The following is a 19791-nucleotide window of genomic DNA, read 5'->3' on the forward strand; positions in this document are numbered from 1 at the left end:
CAGTGGTGGGATCAGCTGACAGGGAGCGCAGCAGAGGGCCGAAAGAACCGCATGAGGCTCCAGAGCTGCAGGTTGCCGACCCCTGGCTTAACCTATTAGCATGTGTTGTCTGGTGAAAATAGGTTGAACATGGCATTAGACGTCACATTCTTTAGAATAAGGCAGGTATGGGAAATGTTAAGAGGGTTGTTAGATGTTATCAAATGAACTTAACTGAATTAAATGGGTGTGGTGGTTGAAAAAGAACCCTTTTTTAATTATTTTCCCGGGCAACTTACAACATTAAAAATTACAACATAAAAACCATCTCTAATTTTCATCCTCCATTTTTCAGTAGAAACATTGTGCTCCACAATTCTGGAGAAACACAAGTTCCCCATCTCTCTAATTCTTTATTCCACTCATTTTTCTGTATCTCTGTGGATGCAACCAATCTCATAACTAAAAGGAAACTGTCAAAATCTATTATGAACAATGTATTATTAAAACAGTGTATTTTATTAAAAGTACTGAATATAGTCTTAAAATTAGAAATGAATAATATAATCTCAAGTTGTGGAATATCTAACTACGGTACATATTTTTATGATACTGTATTTTGATAAATATAGAATATAGAATTATTCTATATGATTATATTAGCACTGATAGGCTGTTCAAAACATATTAGAACCCTGTGATAATTGAAGTTCCACAGCATGACCTGATATAAAGTTCAGGAGTGGGTGAAGTAAAGGAATCTGAGATGTGAATCAGATACATAGACTCACATATTATATTCTAGTTTCCATGTATTTTTATGCTGGTTTTTAAATAGTCTGATGGAAACTAACACTATACTATTTCAGGTAACATCATTTTCTGTACCATCTGTGTATAACGTTATCCTGATGTTTCTGAAAAACTTCATTATCTGGTTCTTTAAATGAAGAATATGGGCAGCGATTCAAGGAAAATATCTCATATATGCCATAGGTTGTACTTAGTAGGGCTTGATTTCCACATGAGTGGCTTTAAACTGCTCTAGTGTTTTACCTCCAAGGCTAAAAGAAGTCAAGCAGAAGCACATAAGGAGCATAGAAATAGCCCCACCAAAGTCAATCGACCCTTACTGAAGCATGGATTAACGCCTCATAATTCTTGGCAATGAGGATCTCTGTAATTTATTCAGTAATTTTGTCTGCTCTAAGAAGGTGCAGTATTCCAACTCAATATAAAATGAGTTAAAAATGGGATTTTGAAAAAGGAAGTGCAATTTTTGTGAAATAAATATTTGCCCAGCTTATGGACAATTTGATTTGTTAGCTCTGAATGGAGGTACTGTTTTAATTCACAGAGAAATTGATAGTCAGTTGAAAAATTGAAGAGAAAAAGGGGAAAGTTACTGGATACTAATCTCTCTTCTGATATAACTACATTCCACTGATAACTCATTCTAGTTTACTTTGCTGGTTGGCTAACCGAAATTCATGGGTTCAAAACTAACAGGGACCGCCAACATAATATAAGTCAGAATTGTTACACTAAAGCCAAGATTAGACAATTAGGAAATTAGACAATTAGCTTAATGTCTATTCTGTGTAAATTGATGGGAATCTTAAACAAAAAAATAATAATCAAGCCAATAGTAGAGCAGCTCTTGTGGAAGAAGAACTCAGTCCAGTTTCTACAAAGGTAAGTCTTGTGTTTTCAATACCCTTGACATGTTTAGAGTGGCAATAGATGGTTAGTAAGTGTGACTCAATAGATGTACTCTGCAGCTTTCAGAAAGCTCTTGACTAAAGGACAATGCTTTTACGCTAACCAACATAGAGATAAGATTCTGGTGCCACCATCAAGCCTTGGCAAGAAGGAGAAGAGAGAAGATGAGAGGTTTCATTCTATGGGCTGATACCCTCAAGAAACTGAACATGCTTTGTTGCTGTTGCCAGAGGATCCATAAAAGCAAAGGCTGCAGCCATGATCGAAGAAAAACTAGAGATAAACAAGGGGTCCATTTCCTATAACAAGTGATTGTCCACTAAGACTCCAAGATCCCTCTCACAGTTACTGCTATTGAGCTAGGTACCACCAATACTATCCCTGTGCATTTGTTTTTCTTGCCTAAACATAGAACCATACTTTTTTCACAATTGAATTTCATTTTTTTGATAGCACCCAATGTTCAAGTCTGTCAAGTTCCTTCTGTACCTTAAGCCTATCTTCTGGAGTGTTGGCTATTCCTGCCAACTTTGTGTCGTATGCAAATTTGATGAGTTTCCCATCTATCCCCTCATCTAAATCACTGATAATTGATAAGTGATTTGAACTCGTCTAGGCTGGACAGTTACTCACCATTTTCTTGCCTATTTTAATTTGTATTCCTAATCTGTTTTTTATGGTACTGTTTTTGATAGGTTGGGTTGTTTTTTTTCCTTTTGTGTAAAGACAGATGCAAAAAATGAATAAAGCAGTTTTGCTTTCTCCCTGTTGCTTATCATCTTCTTGCCACTTTCTCCCATTAATGGACCAATCGTTTCAGAGAATGAGTAGGTAATTCCCCCTTTACCCTTGCCACTATTTTCCAGCTCTGACTCAACATCAGTAAAGAATTTATGAACATATAATATTTTATTCATCTTTGAAAGGATAGTTTGGGAAAGTATTCAGTAAATACACTCTAGTAACTTCTACAAGGAAAAATCTGCGCTTTTTTGATTTATGCTAGTTCAAGGGAAAGTAGGTTTCTTCTTATGCAATAAAATTGAGAAAAAAAGAGAGGGCATACAAATTGAATGAAATACTTTTATAATTCACTGTTTAAAACAAAGGCATATTTCTGTATTCTTTGTTCAGAAACAGCTCTAGGTACTCTTTGTATTAAATCTCAGATCTTGAAGGTATTCATGGATCTTTCCTCCCTGATAGAGATGTTCAATTCATTTCAACCTGAACTTTGCTTAATGCACATTTTATTATTATGCAGATTGAAATGAATGTGGCACTCTGGGCTAGGAAGATACTGTCCAGAAAATAATGTTTTTGTATTTCATTCCTAATCACTTTTGTTTCTTTCAAATATGATTCAGATGTTTATTTTTCTTCTTTAAAATTTCAATTCCTTTATTAACAAGTCAGACAGAGTGACATGTAACGCTCCCTTGTACTGGCGAAATGAAAGAAGACTGTTAGAGACTATATGGAATGGCTTCCCTCCAGGAGTTGTGGGTGCTCCATCGTTGGAGCTGCTGGCCAGCTGACTGGTTTGCAGAGATGCACGCACATGTGCAGGGGGGGACTGGGACAGGGGGTCGTGCGTGCATACACGGGCCGGGGAGATGTGGCACCCCCCAATGCCGCATTTTGGGCCTAGCAGGCCTCCCTGAAGCCTCCTGGACCAAAAACAGGCCAGAGTTGTGCGGGGGGGGGGTGCACACATGTGGAGGGGATGGGGGAGCACAGGGAGTGGGGGGGTCACACACATATGCACAGGGGGGCGGGGAAACATGGGGGCACCAGTGCATGCGCGGGGGGCAGGGCACACGAGAGGGATTATGGATGAGGCATTGTGGGTGTGGGCATGCACACATGCACTCTCTTGCACACACACACACGCTTTTGGCACCTGAGGAAAAAAAGATTAGCCATCACTGACATAAGGTCTCCTGCTTGAACAGGGAGTTGGATTAGAAGATCCCTTCTAAATCTGTTATTTTGATGTTCAAAGATTATTCATTTCCAGCCATTCTCTTCTCTGGTCATGCTTCAAGGAAACAACTCAGACCTGTAATAACCACATTATAAGTTGAAAAGAACACCATTGTTAGGTGCTGACTTTAGACCTGGGAATTACCTAAATTCAGTATTTCAAGAGAAATCAATTAAGTCCTAGAACTTAATTGTTTTTGGCTCTTCCTTCCCGCTTGGACCTTTTTTAAATCTGTAACTTGTTGTCTTGTCACCAAAATGCTGAGTAAAATGTTTATGAGTGTTGCGTATACATTGTTAACAAAAAGAAAAATAGGAGCTGGGATTACTAGTACAGTATTTCGCTTTTATGTTGTCTGCATAAAAAGATTCTAAAATCCTGAAGTGTAAGAATTCCTTCTATAAACCAGATTAGTTAGAATAGTGCAGGTACTCAGACAGCTGAGTATAATTGTCCACAAAAGGTCAAAATATTTGGCTGGTAGTACCTATGCCACAATATTTGATATTTCAAGAGTAGAAGCTCATCAGTTTGTTTTTATTTTTATAGCTCTGTGTTCTTCTCAGCCACACAAATGCCTTTTGAGCACTTAACTCTATTGTTATTAATGGAGTATAATCAAGACATCTCTAAAACAATTCTAAAACATTCTAATTCTGCTAAAGTCAAGAGGAATGTTTATGGCTTCTCAGATCGTTTTGCTGCTAAATCACTTGCTTACAATCACAATGTAGTAATTATTCAACCTTTTAAAATGTGTGATTCTGAAAATAATTATTTGAAGGAGGATTGGTTCTGTCATTATGCAACATTCTTCTAAAGGGTGATATTGGTAGCAGCAGCAATGCTAATTATGAAAAACAGGATCGGGAATGAAAACTCATATGAATTATTTTGTTAAAGTTTTGAAGCAGGAACCAAACATGAATCTTTGCTAAGTACTCACCCTGGTTTTCATTTGAAATGCAGTACAGTAGTTTTTAATGTATATTCATCCTTCCTTGGATGAAGCTACAAAACAACTTCATGATTTAAAGCGTTTTTGGTAAGATGCTTCTCCTCTTTCCTAGTATCTTAAGATTTTAAAATTGCCATTTTCATGAGTCTGTGAACAGCTGTTGCATAGCATCTTCTTGCATATCAGCACATGCAAATGATGGAGCATTTAATAATTAGGGCTACATTTTGCCTTATGGTCCTGGTAATACCAAACATGTTTGGTATTACTAGGACAATCTTGAGAAAATGTTAATGTTCACTAAATAAAATTAATTTATCTTTCCTTGTCAACTGTGAATGAAAGCCATTCAAAAGGATGATGGACTTTTAAAGAAAGGCCTTTTCACAATTGCTAAGATGTTCCCACGATGGATGAATGGCTGATAAAAATGATGGAACTAGCAGAGATGCCTACATTGATTGTTTTAATTGAGGAAAAGAACACATCCAACTTTGTTTCTACTTGGAAACCACTTCTGGATTTTGTGCTTGAGATGGAAAATGAAACTTTGGGTTTTGTTGATTAGATGAGTTTGTTGTCATAGAAATGGTTAATGCATATAATAGTAAAAAGTTGAGGTTGTAATATTACTATTTTATTCTACTAAACAGATTTAGAGGTCAATGTTTTTCTTTTTTTTCTTTTACCCTTCAATTCTTTCTTTTCCCCTTTCCCTTCCCTTTTCCCTTTTTTCTACCATTTTCTCTTTCTTTTGTATTTTATATCCTAATAAACAATATATAAGCTAAGATGTACAAGGTGCATTTTATTTACACCCATCAAGTGCTTTGACTCTTAAGAGTCAAATGCACCATAATTGTTCACATGAGCAAGATACAAATACACATTTTATTGGATTAACTGACATTTATTTTCAGTTTGTTCTAATGAAAGAAGTTGTACTTCTATATCGTATTTAGAATCTTACAGAAGTAGAATAAAAAGATTGGGAAAAATTATTTCATCCAGGCATTTTCTACCAGAGTTTCATCTTGGGGATGACCATAAATCTCTTTCTTGGAATGAAAACACTACTTCACAAATTTAATAGCAGAAGATTTCAAGGATGAAGCTATAATAAATTGCCTTTTCTGCAGATACAAAAGAAGTTCTTAGAATGACAAAGGTCAGCTATTGCAGGTTACAAACACAATGAAACCTTGATTTAAGAAATATTCCTATTCCCAGTTTAGTAGATTTCAGCTGCAAGAGACCAGATTTCCATTGGGACATCTACCTCAAGTAATGAACAAATAAAATAACCCAAATATTTTATTTATTTTATATCTATATCTATATCTATATATCCAATATCTATCTGTCTATCTGTCTATCAATCTATCTGTCTGTCTGTCTGTCTGTCTATCCTGTTTCCCCTAAAATAAGACATCCCCTGATAATAAGCCCAATCGGGCTTTTGAGCTCATGCACTAAAATAAGCCTCCCCTGAAAATAAGCCCTCCCCGAAAATATTTAAACGCATGTGCAGTCGGTCCCTGCCATTTCCTCTGGTTTCCTCCATGCAGCCCAAAATAATAAGACCTCCCCGAAAATAAGGCCAAGCACTTATTTCGGGGTTCAAAAAAATATAAGACAGGATCTTATTTCCGGGGAAACATGGTATCTATCTATCTATCTATCTATCTATCTATCTATCTATCTATCTATCTATCTTTTATCTATCATCTATGATATAAATAATATTGCCTAATGACATTCTTAGAAAATTAATAAATTATTACATGACATACTTCTGTATTTAACGCTGAAGTAAAACAAACAAAACTAAGAACCGGAAGCTTTGGGGTTTTTTAGATAGTTTTTCAAATTCTATTTTAAAGGGATCTGGGATGAGGGTGGTTTCCAATGTAAATAATGAGGCTGGGGGGCCTCCCGGGAGGGGGGTGGGTTGTATGGGTTCAGGGATTAACCCGCGAGGGACGGGGTCTAGTCCATCTGAAGAGCACGGCGGAGGAGATGCTGAATCCGGGGCCAAGGAGAGGGTTAGAGCTTGTGCTGTTGATAGTCATTACATCAGTAATGTAGGTGGGAGGGGCAGATATGGCGGGAGTAGGGGGCCACATCAAGTTGCGGGAGTGCGCGCTCGCTGTCTTCAAGCGGTGGCACGCTCCGGCCCCCAATGCTCTTCTCGTTCCCCAGGTGGCACAGACCCTCAGGCCCTGGGCCTTCGGCTGATGCTATGCAATGCCAGGTCCGTGGTAAATAAAGCCCCCCCTCATTTATGATCTTGTTCAGGAGGGGGGAGCGGACCTGGTGGGTATTACGGAGACCTGGTTGGGCCAGGAGGGGGGAGTCCCTCTCGTAGAGATGTGCCCACCCGGTTTCTGGGCATTTCATCAGCCAAGGTCACAGGGAAGGGGCGAGGGGGTGGCAGTTATCATTAAAGAGGGTCTTAGTCCGAGGGAGGCCACTGTTCCTCAGACGGCTGGATGTGAGTCCCTCCTTGTGAAGTGGGGTCATGGGGTGCAGATGGGCCTGCTGGTTACGTACCTGGCTCCCTGCCACGTGGCAGCGGCCTTGCCTGAACTACTCAACGTTATAGCCGCGGTGGCGATTGATACCCCTAGACTTATGGTCATGGGGGACTTCAACCTGCCGTCCATTGGTGAGGCATCTGAGGTGGCTCAGGAGTTCATGGCTTCCATGACGGCCATGGACCTGACCCAATTAATTCATGGCCCTACTCACACAGGGGGAAACACGCTGGACCTGGTTTTTGTTTCTGGTCAGTGGCTGAGTGGTCTCGAGATAGGGGATATAGCGATTGAGCCCTTGTCATGGTCAGATCACTCCCTCCTTCGCTTTGACCTTCGAACCGCCACACCCCGCCGCAGGGAGGCCGAACCGATGAGGTGGTTCCGCCCCAGGCGCCTGATGGACCCGGATAGGTTCCAGACGGAGCTTGGGCCATTTCCTGAGGCTCTGGCACACGGCTCGACTGAAGACCTAGTGGCTGCCTGGGATAGGGCGGCCACTGGAGCTTTGGACCGGGTCGTGCCTTTGCGGCCTCTGACCCGGCATCGATCTCACCTGGTTCCCTGGTTCACCGAGGAGCTGAGGGAGATGAAACGCCGGAAAAGACGCCTGGAGAGCAGTTGGAGAGCCAGCCGTTCTGAATCTGACCGAACACTGGTAAGGTCTCATATTAAGACCTACCTGGTGGCAATAAAAGCAGCAAAATGTAACTATTTTTCCGCTCTTATTGCATCATCAGATAATCGCCCAGCCGCCCTGTTTAGGGTGACCCGTTCCCTGCTCCACCAGGAAGCACGGGAGGACCCCTTGGAGGGTAGAGCTGAGGACTTTGTACAATATCTGTATGACAAAATCACTCAGATTCGGGAAAATTTGGACTCTGACTGGGTAGATTCGGGAGGGAGGATGGAGGCAAGTCTTGAGAATATTATCTGGGAAGAATTTGATTCTGTGACTCCGGAAAACGTGGACAAGATACTGGGCAGACTGAGCGCGGCCACATGTTTATTGGACCCGTGTCCCTCCTGGCTGGTGCTGGCCTCTCGGGAGGTTACACGAGGCTGGCTCCAGGGGATTATAAATGCTTCCTTGAGAGAGGGTGCCTTCCCCGCCGCCTTGAAGGAGGCGGTGGTGAGGCCTCTCCTCAAGAAGCCTTCCCTGGACCCAGCAGTGTTGGCTAATTACCGTCCAGTCTCCAACCTTCGCTTCGTTGCGAAGGTTGTTGAGAGTGTGGTAGCGCGACAGCTTCCTCAGTACTTGGATGAATCGGCTTATCTAGATCCGTTCCAGTCGGGCTTCAGGCCTGGATACAGCACGGAAACGGCATTGGTCGCATTGGTAGATGATCTCTGGAGGGCCCGGGACAGGGGTTGTTCCTCTGTCCTGGTCCTATTAGACCTCTCAGCAGCTTTTGATACCATTGACCATGGTATCATGCTGCACCGGTTGGAAGGGTTAGGGGTGGGGGGCACCGTGTTGCGGTGGTTCTCCTCCTTTCTCTCTGATCGGTCGCAGTCTGTGTTGACAGGGGGGCAGAGGTCGACCCCGAGGCCCCTTGTATGTGGGGTGCCACAGGGGTCGGTTCTCTCACCCCTTCTGTTCAACATTTATGTGAAGCCGCTGGGTGAGATCATCCGTGGTTTTGGGGTGAAGTATCATCAGTATGCTGATGATACTCAGCTATACATCTCCACCCCGGACCACCCCAATGATGCCCTTAAAGTGATGTCCCAGTGCCTGGAGGCTGTACGGATCTGGATGGGGAGGAACAGACTCAGGCTCAACCCATCCAAGACCGAGTGGCTGTGGTTTCCGACGTCCCGATATAGTCAATTGGTACCATCACTGACTATTGGGGATGAGTCATTGCCCCCCACGGAGAGGGTTCGCAACTTAGGCGTCCTCTTGGACTCACGGCTGTCTTTAGAAGAACACTTGACAGCTGTGGCCGGGAGGTCTTTTTATCAGGTTCGCCTGATTCACCAGTTGCGTCCCTTTCTGGATCGGGACTCGTTAAATACGGTCACTCATGCCCTCGTCACTTCACGCCTGGACTACTGTAATGCTCTCTACATGGGGCTCCCCTTGAAGAGCACCCGGAGGCTCCAGCTGGTCCAGAATGCGGCCGCGCGGGTAGTTATGGGAGCAGCATGGCGCTCCCATGTGGCTCCCCTCCTGCGCGAGCTGCACTGGCTCCCTGTGGTCTTCCGGGTGCACTTCAAGATCTTAGTTACCACCTTTAGAGCACTCCATGGCTTAGGACCGGGGTACTTACGAGACCGCCTTCTGCCACCAATAGCCTCTCACCGCCCAGTACGCTCCCATAGAGAGGGGCTTCTCAGGGTGCCGTCAGCCAAACAGTGTCGACTGGCGGCCCCCAGGGGGAGAGCCTTTTCTGTGAGGGCACCCACCATCTGGAATGAGCTCCCCCCAGAGATACAGAAGATTCCGGATCTGCGCACTTTCCGCCGTGCCCTCAAAACATTCCTGTTTCAGCAGGCCGGCCTGGCCTAACTTTCCCTTTATATTGCTTTTTTGATTTTATTTTAAACTGGGATGTCTTGAATTATCTAGGACCAGAGTGTTTAGTATATTTTAATTGGTTTTTTATTAACGTTTGTATTACATGTATTTTTATCGTTCGCTGTTCACCGCCCTGAGTCCCTTAGGAATAGGGCGGTATATAAATTTAATAAATAAATAAATAAATAAATAAATAAATAAATAAATAAAAACTCCTCACCCCATGTTAAAATGTTAATATCAGTGTTTGCTCTACAGTAATAGTTAGAGTAGTTTCCAATACAGTATATGTCTTCTTAGGTAGTAATAGACTTTCTATCCTCTGTTTCTCAGCCTTGAATATTTAGAAAACCTTCATAGTCTTTTGAGAATGGTCTTTTCTGATCTGCTTTCAGAATCTTGACTTGCCCGATTAACCCCTATAAAATAAAGGCCCACATTATACATACATGATGTTTTAATATTAGATGTAATATATTGTGATAAAAATATCTTTCAAATACTCTAGTAAACTTCATAGATATTTTTCTAGCATTTAATATTTGTTGATTTGTTGTAAAGTAGCCTCAACAGCCATCGGCCTTCCAAGATAAACCAGAGAGGAAACACAACTAGATGAGCTAATTCTACTTTATTGCAACAGAATCTTGCAAGTCTAAAAGTAGAATCTTGCTGACACTTTTAGCTGCCTTATCCGTTAGGACAGGTCCTTCCTAAATTTCTTCCTCTGAAGACTGAGTGATTAGGGCTCCTGCCTCTCTTCTCTGATTGTTTCCTGGGCAGCATCCCCTCTCCTTCTCTCTCAAGGTCATTCTCACATACCATTACATCAGTACCGGTTATCTAGTACTGCAGTTAGAATTTAAAGTTTGGTGCACAAAGTGATATTACTCTAGTTAAATATCAGGACTCTGTTGATGTACTTTGCAGTCAATAAGAGGCAGGTTTTAGGTTTTTTAAAAAAATCTTTTAAAAAAAGAATAAAAGAATAAAAACGGATTCAGCAAGAATCAATTTTAGCAAGAAAAAAAGTTGATTCTGCAATATAAGTACATATTTTGTGTACACACATATTATAACAATGTTGCATTATAATCTACAATTTTATCCCATTAGATAGCTTATAAATATTCTAGCTCTGTCACTGATCAAAGCTTTATATTTGTCCAGAAACGATAATTGGTGGAAATGCTAGAAAAAAGAAAGTGAATGTTTTTTCCCCAAACCACTATTCTCCAATCTATTATTTTATCCCAATGTCCCCTCTCTTTCCTCCATTCTGTCACTTCAAGCTAATAAATCCACATTTTGGATCCGGCCACTCATTATTATTTGTACTTTGCAGTTACATATTATACCTTACCCACAGCTTTGAGATCACAGGCTCTTCTATTGAAAGCACCTGACAAAATATTTGAAAGGCCACATATTATACATTAGATGCTGACCAAGAAACTGGCAATTACCATACTCATTGCTTTTTTCTTTTAATTATACTTTGGGAGAGCCCTTTTATGATGATCTTCTGTACTTCTGTCAGAGAATTATATCAAAGAAGAATATAGTTAAATAAGAAGCATCAATTTCCTTAAATAGTCCCGGCCATCAAATTCACTTCCATGAACATGAGAGAAAGGCATAACATTTTACCAGTCCTTCTCACTATGTATTATATTCCTGGGATTTCATTATTATAAGTATGCCAGTGTATACCAGCAGTTTATTACACATGGGATAGATTGAAAACAGGGTTTAATATGGCACTGGAGGTCTTAAAATGGGATTTCAACAACGAGGGCTAGTTCTTTCCTTCCCCTGTCAGATTTTACAACTATTCATAACCATTTTAAATACCAGGTTCCTCTGAAGTTATTTCTCTTTTAACATTTCATTTCATTTCAATTCTATATGCATTAACACTTGGTTATTGCCTGTTTTTATTAAATTTATTAAATGATTGCATCTTTTTTCTCACTCTCAACAAAGTTTAATCAAACAAAAACTGAAATGCCATCCATAAAAAACTAATAACACCTAACAAGATGTTTTAGGGGTGAGGAGCTATTCTGCTAGCAGGAATCAAGCAAGGTCGGAGCAGGAAGTACCTTCAGCTGAGAATTAATTTGCCTAATAAGGAAGTGGCAGTGAATTCTAAAATTGTCTTTGTTCCATGCAAGCATACCTAACAGAACTACAGTATACTACGTTTGAAGAATTCTAGGGTTAAATTTATTAGAGGTAGGATTCATGAAAAAGCTTGTTTAGTTTTCCAAGAATAATGTCTTAGTGCTGACCTTTGTTTTCCATCTCTAAACCCTGCCTTTTCTTCCCTGTTTCAATAGGACACATTTGGAGGATTGCATTTAATATATTTTGTTTTGTTCTTCAAATTGTTATCCCGTAGAACTCAATTCTGATCTTGGACCCTGATTACTAATGATTAGTTTTTCCTACCAAGACCAATACATAACTATATCTAATAAGGAGAACTCTTCTAGCTTGTCAGAATAAACTAGTAAATAAGGAATGCTGATAAGCAAAATTATGTGATGCACAACTGAGGTGTGCTTAGTGATTTATTTCTATTTTAGGCTTTCTACAACAGATACTGAAGCTGAAGCTCAAACACTTTGGCCACCAAATGAGAAGAGAGGACTCCTTGGAAAAGACCCTGATGTTGGGAAGGTTTGAAGGAAAAAGGGATAGCAGGAGATGAGATGATTAGATAATGTCACTGTCATTGATGCAATGAACATTAATTTGGACAAATGCCAGGAGACAGTAGAGGACAGGAAGGCCTGTCATGCTGTTATCCAGGGGGGTCACAAAGAGATGGTCACAACTTAGCAACTGAAGAAGTGATAGGTACATTTTTTTAAATAGGATAACAGTGACTCTAGAAGTTGAGATAGGTTGATTTGAGATTGAATTATACAGATGACAGATATTAAAAAAAAGAGGATAAAGAAAAAGAGGATATGCCTGAAAATGACAGGCAGAGAGTGGGAAAGATGATTTGCTTCCCATTAACCATGTAGACTTTGGGGAGCAGCATCAACCTTGCTAACATTAAGCTAGCAATCTTGAATTTTGTTGTTCAGTTGCTAAGTTGTGTCCAACTCTTTGTGATCCCTGGATGACAGCATGCTAGGCTCCCCTGTTCTCCCCTGTCTTCTAGAGTTTGCCCAAATTCATATTCATTGCATTGATGACACTATCCATCTCATCTCATATTGTCCCCTTCTCCTTTGGCCTTCAGTTTTCCCCAATATCTGGGTCTTTTCCTAGGAGTCTTCTCTTCTCGTTTGGTGGCCAAAATATTTGAGCTTCAACTTCAGTATCTGCCCTTCCAAAAAAAAAACAGTCAGGGTTGATTTCCTTTAGGATTGACTGATTTGATCTCCTTGCAAAATGCAAATTCAAATTGTGGGGGGAAAAAAAACACAAATTATGCCCACTTAATTTAACATCGCATAACTTTTTACAAGATCTTTATTGTGTCCAGGTCCCTGGGATTAAATTGACCAGGATAGGTTATGCCACTATTTCCAGAACATCTCTCCAGTGTTGAAGGGCATTGTGTGCTGCTAAAGTTTCTTGTTAAATATGTCATAGTTCCCTTCAGTAAGTGATAGCACTCTTGAATAAAAGTCACAAGGCAAAAGGTATTTTTCCAAGTCATCAGTAGCCTGAAGGAGAATAACTCCCAGAGCAAAATCAAAAGCATATTTTGAACACTAAATGGGGCTGAAAAAGGATGCTATCTTTGATGCCATGAACATTTCTTGGGCCTCATGACTTCCCTTGAATGGCGTCTCTTCCATACGATTCAGGTCAGAATTCTGGTGCACTCAGCAAAGCAGATATGAAAGGCCTGAAAATGTGAAAATATCAGAAAGTGCTTAACAACTTTGACATTCCTTGAAGGTTCCCAAGACAGATAAAGTCTATTTTCACAAGGTCCATTTGGATGTCACCTGAATTATAGCCAAACTAGTCTAAGGGAGCAAATCAAAGTCACATTTCTCTAGCTTAGCATACAGCTTGTATTTGTGAAGCCTTTGCAGTACATTCCAAACATTTAATTTGGCATCTGGAGCCCCAGAAAAAAAAATAGAATGTCATTTAAATATACAACTACATAAGGCAGTTAAAGCTAATTCATTCCAGCTGACATCTTCTGAGTAAAATAAAAAAAATGCTTCTACATATCCACACTGTGTGAACTGCACAGTTACATGTCTGTGGAGATTCTCAGTCATCTAGGTCATGGTTGTCCCAAGGTGTTTTTTCAGGAGGCAACTGAACTTACTTTCTTTTTTTTGAAGACGTTTCGCTTCTCATCCAAGAAGCTTCTTCAGCTCTGACTGGATAGTGGGAAGTGGAAGGATTTATATTCATTGCAGACAGCTGCTCATTTGCAGATTAGTAAAATTTAATAGGAAAAAGCTGGAAATGAGAACTCAAACTTTCTGGCAAATGAATTAATTTTCAAAAAGAGAACTTATATATACATTATTTAAAGCTGTTGGGCTTTGAATTTTTTCCCTCCTACACTTTAAATTAATCTCTTCTGAGAAGGCAACTTAGTCTGCAGCTAGCCTTCTTTTGTTTGCATGATACCAGTTACATTACTTGGTGTAATAATCCTCTCTTATTGCAAGGTCCATTTGTAATAAGACCTGATTTTATCCAAAAATATAGAAATTCATAAGAAGTATGAAGTTTGTTCCTTTCTTGGTGGGTGATTCCAGTTGATGACTGTGGTGGGGGAAAGAGGTTGATCCGGTGGCTACTTTTTCTTGTATGTTTCCTCTTTAACTGTGAAGTATTAGAAGAGGTCATATTTTGTTCAGTGTGTGGTATTATGTAGACAAAGTGTACAGTGCTCAATTGTACATCAAAGCTCCGTGTCCTACTTGAAGTATTGTTGAAAAGTTATTCTGGTGTCTTGAGGTTATCTGTATTAACATAGAATAAGATAGAATAACAGAGTTGGAAGGGACCTTGGAGGTCATCTAGTCCAACCTCTGCTCGAGCAGAAGATCCTATGCCATTTCAGAGAAATGGCTGCCCAGTCTCTTTTTGAAAGCCTCCAGTGATGAAGCACCCACAAATTCTGAAGGCAAGCTATTCCATTGGTTAATTGTTCTCACCATTAGGAAAATTCTCCTTTAGTTCTAGGTTCCTTCTCTTCTTAGTTAGTTTCCATCCATTGTTTATTATCAGGGGATGTCTTATTTTGGGGGAAATAGGATAGACTTTCTTGTTTTTCCAAGAAGCTTCTTCAGCTCAGACTGGATGGTGGGGAATGGAAGGGAAAAAAGCACCTTTGGGACAACCATGACCTGAATGACTGAGACTCTTTATAGACTTGCCTTTTGGTGTTTTGGAAAATAGTTTGCCCCCTCATCTTTGTAGGAACCCCTCACCTATTGGAACACTGCTATCATGTCTCCCCTACTCCTTTTTTTCATTAGACTAGACATTCCTAATTCCTGTAACCTTTTTTTCATATATTTTAGCCTCCGGCTCTCTAATCATCCTTGTTGCTCTTCTCTGTACTCTTTCCAGAATTTTATCATATTATTTATATTGCATTGACCAGAACTGGATGCAGCATTCCAAGTGTGGTCTTACTAAGGCTTTGTAAACCAGTACTAGAATTGTAACTTCAAGTGATCTTGATTCTATCCCTCTATTAATGCATCCTAGGGTTGCATTAGCTTTTCTGGCTGCTGCTGCATACAGTTGGCTCATATTTAAGTGATTGTCCACCAGGACTCCAAGACACAGTTTTGAATTGAATTGAAGCCATGTGGAACAGAGCTGTTTATCACAACTTTTCTGTTGCTATTAGCGTTCTCATTTAAGGGGAAAAACATGTCCTCTGAGGCATCTACAGTTTTGGACTCACAAGTACTGCTGGTTGCATACTTGCAGTGAGAAGATTTTGCCCAACATCTGTGGACCTATCTGGTGGCCTATTGTTACTGCATCTTGAAAAATAAGAAGAGTTAAAGGTGATAAGCATTAACCAACAAATGAAAGGAAAATAAATCTGCAGTGAATCAGTGAAAGGAAGAGAAAGAGGAAAGATGCAATACAGCTGAACTAGAACAAATACTTAAATTTGTATGCCTTGGCAGCATGTCTACTAAAGATGGAGAAATTGTTGAAAAAAAAATTAAAACAGGAGGAAAGGGAGCAGGTAGTTTGGTCTGTAGCAAAAAATGAATGTTTCTCAAAAAAGTAAACATGGTTATGTATAAGAGCATACTTTTGTCATAAGGAAGTGAGAATTGAATATATAGAACCACGGTGGCGCAGTGGTTAGAATGAAGTACTGCAAGCTACTTCTGCTGATCACCGACTGCCAGCAGTTTGGCAGATTGAATCTCACCAGGCTCAAGGTTGACTCAGTCTTCCATCCTTCTGAGGTCAGTAAAAATGAGGACTCAGATTGTTGGGGGCAATATGCTGACTCTGTAAACATATTGAGAGGGCTGTAAAGCACTGTGAAGCGGTATATAAGTCTAAGTGCTATTGATATTGCTATATGTTGGAGAAACATAAAGGCAAACTGAATGAGAGGAAATGGGCTACTTAAATACTGTATGCTTATTAAAATGAAGGCATAAACTCATCAATTAATGGGTGTTGATTAAATACAAAAGAGAGTGAAGATGTATATTAAGATGGTTAGGCCTCTGTTAATTATCTTTGAAGAGTCCTGGAGAATTAGGCAAGTGCCAGAGAACTCCAGGAAAGAAAGAAAAAAAAACCAAAACAAGTGTGATCCATCTCTTCAACAAAAAGAAAAAGATAATCCCAGTAATTATTGACAAGTGGCCTGAAATCAATAGCTGAAAATATAGTACGGAGATAATAAATCAGGGCATTTATAAGCATCTTGAAGACATTGCTGTGATTTTTGAGAGTTGGCTGGCTTTGTCAAAAATAGGTCAGGTGAGACAAATCTGGTCTGCTTTGACAAGGTAACTGCTTTAGTGGACAAGGAAAATGCTGCTTCAATTTCTGTAAATCTTTTGACAAGGTTCCACCTGACATTTTCATTGACAAGCTGTTAAAATGTGGCTTTGATGGCATTATAGTATGATGAGTCCACAACAGGATCATTTGGAAAGAGTCAGCACCATTATTGGCTCTTTAACAAATTGGACAGCAGTAATCAGTGGAGGCTGGTAAACCTGGATCCAGCAGTATCTTCATTAATGACAGGGATAACTGCTGGTCTACTTATCGAGTTTGCAGGTGATGCAAAATTTGAAGATCGGAATAATAACCAGGAAGGTAAAATGAGATTTTTAATCTAATCTGGATGGTTTGGAAGACCAGGCTAAGAGGAGCAAGATGTCTTTCAAAAAGGAAAAATGCAAGGTAATACATTGAGGGAGGAACAATATGGACATATGGACATATGGGAAATTAATGACTTGGAAGCAGCGCCTCACAGAAGGACATGGTGTGGTCATTGACCACAGTTTGACCATAAGCCAGCAATGTGAGCAGCTGCTAGAATGGCTAACACAGATCAGGGATGCATCAGAAGCAGCTTTTTACAATTGTGGCCATCTCATTCCTTGATGGTTACTGACATCTTAGGACAGGATTAGGAGATAGTCACAAAGATCATATCAGGGTTTGAGAATATGTTTTGTGAGGACAGACTAAAGTAAGTTAGGAGTTGTTCAGTCTGGGAAAAGAACTCGGAGGAGAGTCATTGTATCAAAGGATGCCACCAGGGAATATGTTCAAGAGCTATTTTCCATTGACATAGAAACTAGAACCAGAATTAATGGATATAAGTTACAGCTTGTTGTTGCTCTTCACTTGATAAGTGATGTCCAACTCTTCATGACCCCATGGAAAATAGCACACCAGCCCCCCCCCCATCTTCCACTGTCTCCCAGAGTTTTCCCAAATTCATGTTCGTTGTATCGATGACGTTATCAAATTGCAAGCTACTTAGATTTCATTTAAATACAAGGAAAAACTTCCTGATGGCAAGTTCTGTACAATAGTGAAGCAATCTATCTGTGCAGATTGTAGATTCTCTAACTTTGTAAGATTTTTTTTGGGGGGGATGGGGAGATTAGGTAGCTGCCTACTGGGAATGCTTTGCTTTTCCTACATATTGCAGAACATTGGACTAGATGTCCCTTTGTGGTTGGCTCCTTCCATGTCCACTGTTCTGATTCTGATTCTCTGCTTTTGTTATAAAAAAAAGATTAAACATTTCAAAACAAACATTTGAAGGAAGTATAATGGTGTTGAGAGGAATGGGAAGACAAAGGGTCATGCTTGGTTAGAACTGATGATATCTTGAAAAAAAGAGATATGAGACATTTAAAGAACAGAAAGCAGGGTATGGATTGATATATAGATGTGATGGGAGCAAAGATCTTTTGATGGTTAAGAAGCTGAAGACATGTGCGCTGAATGGTACTGGTTGGGTTTAACTATGTTTCACTTATTTGTTTTTATCTCGTGCTTTTAACTTACTTGGCTTATTATTTTGTACTCCTTTTCTGTTCTGTACATTACTTTGCTTACCCCAAAAGAAAGTAGTGTGATGGCTTTGTGTGTGTTTGTGTACACACACAAACAAGTGTACAGGGAATAAAGTGCTAATTCAGAGAAGGTAGCTGATTTGGCAAATTGTATTGTTTTGTCATGAGTGGTGAACTGCAACCGAGTGTTGCCTTTAAACTTATGTTTCGTCTTCAAATAATTGGATTGGTGGAAAAAAAGAAAAATATGTCCTTCACTTCATAGGGCAATTTGGATGATAGAAAAATCATATTAAAAGATTAATGCTAGTGAGATTCTGAAATACCTTGTTCTAGATGCCTTTTCCCAGCAGACATTCTTCTGTCCGATGAGAAGTGAATAACTTATTTGAAATGTTATTACATGAATTTATTTTGGGTGCGATGCTGTCAAACCACAAAACTGCAGTGAATGGTTCTGAATTGTAGAATAGTGGCTATTTTGCAAATTGAGTCCTGCTCATTACACGAATGCAGATACAAGCAGCTTGAAAACTGGCTTGGATATATCTAGGAAAGGAGAAAATGCTCCCTTTCTGGCTTATAATACAAAGGAGTTAATAAATTTAAAGTGAAAAGATATGAATGCCTGCCGGGGTATTGGTTGAGGAGCTGAGCAACCATCAAAGGTCATGCAGTAAACAGAATTAGTAACAATAATGTTGATCTATTTAATGTTTTCTTTACAGAATAGAATAACAAGATTTCCACCAAAGGTCAATAGCTGAACAATTGACCTTTGAGCATGACTATTTTGAAATACCTGCGTTAATTCATAATTTATCTTCAATGTTTGTCATTTCTTTGCAAAATAATTTATTCATCCTTGTGTTATAATCTCCCAGATAATACATTTGCATTTCTATGTTGCCAGTTTCTGATGGGAAGAGAGCCTGAAAGCAAGTGTCTGGCCTGTGATTTTAAAAGAAAATTAGCCTTATTGTAACCTTATTTTATAAGGTTACCTTATTTTATGGCTCAGTGGCTGAGCTTGTCGATCGAAAGGTCGGCAGTTCAGTGGTTCGAATCCCTAGTGCCGCGTAACAGGGTGAGCTCCCATTACTTGTCCCAGCTTCTGCCAACCTAGCAGTTTGAAAGCATGTAAAAAATGCAAGTAGAAAAATTGGGACCACCTTTGGTGGGAAGGTAACAGTGTTCCATGCACCTTTGACTTTTAGTCATGCTGGCCATATGACCACGGAGACGTCTTCGGACAGCGCTGGCTCTTCAGCTTTGAAACAGAGATGAGCACCGCCCCCTAGAGTCGGGAACGACTAGCACACATGTGCAAGGGGGAACCTTTACCTTTACCTAACCTTATTTTGAGGCAAATGCTGCACATAAATTATTTGCTATTTTGTTCATGGTTGTCTAGTATTTCAATTTATCTTACTGGAATTTATTTCTGAGTAGATCTGCAAACTATTTGTACTACCATATTTGTTCCAAAGGTACTTTTTCAAGAGGCAACTAGACTTTCTGGGTTTTCTTTGAAGACATTTTGCTTCTCA

At 39.9% G+C, this 19791-nt stretch overlaps 1 protein-coding gene across 3 annotated transcripts in view; it reads left to right on the forward strand.

The window, feature by feature from the left end:
• DLGAP2 (DLG associated protein 2) overlaps positions 1 to 19791 on the forward strand; it is a 459052-nt gene that overhangs the window by 208251 nt on the left and 231010 nt on the right. The window lies entirely within an intron of this gene.

The sequence above is a fragment of the Pantherophis guttatus genome, chromosome 1 (genome assembly GCF_059756535.1).
Source record: "Pantherophis guttatus breed Tessera chromosome 1, ASM5975653v1, whole genome shotgun sequence".
NCBI classification, from domain to species: Eukaryota; Metazoa; Chordata; class Lepidosauria; order Squamata; family Colubridae; genus Pantherophis; species Pantherophis guttatus.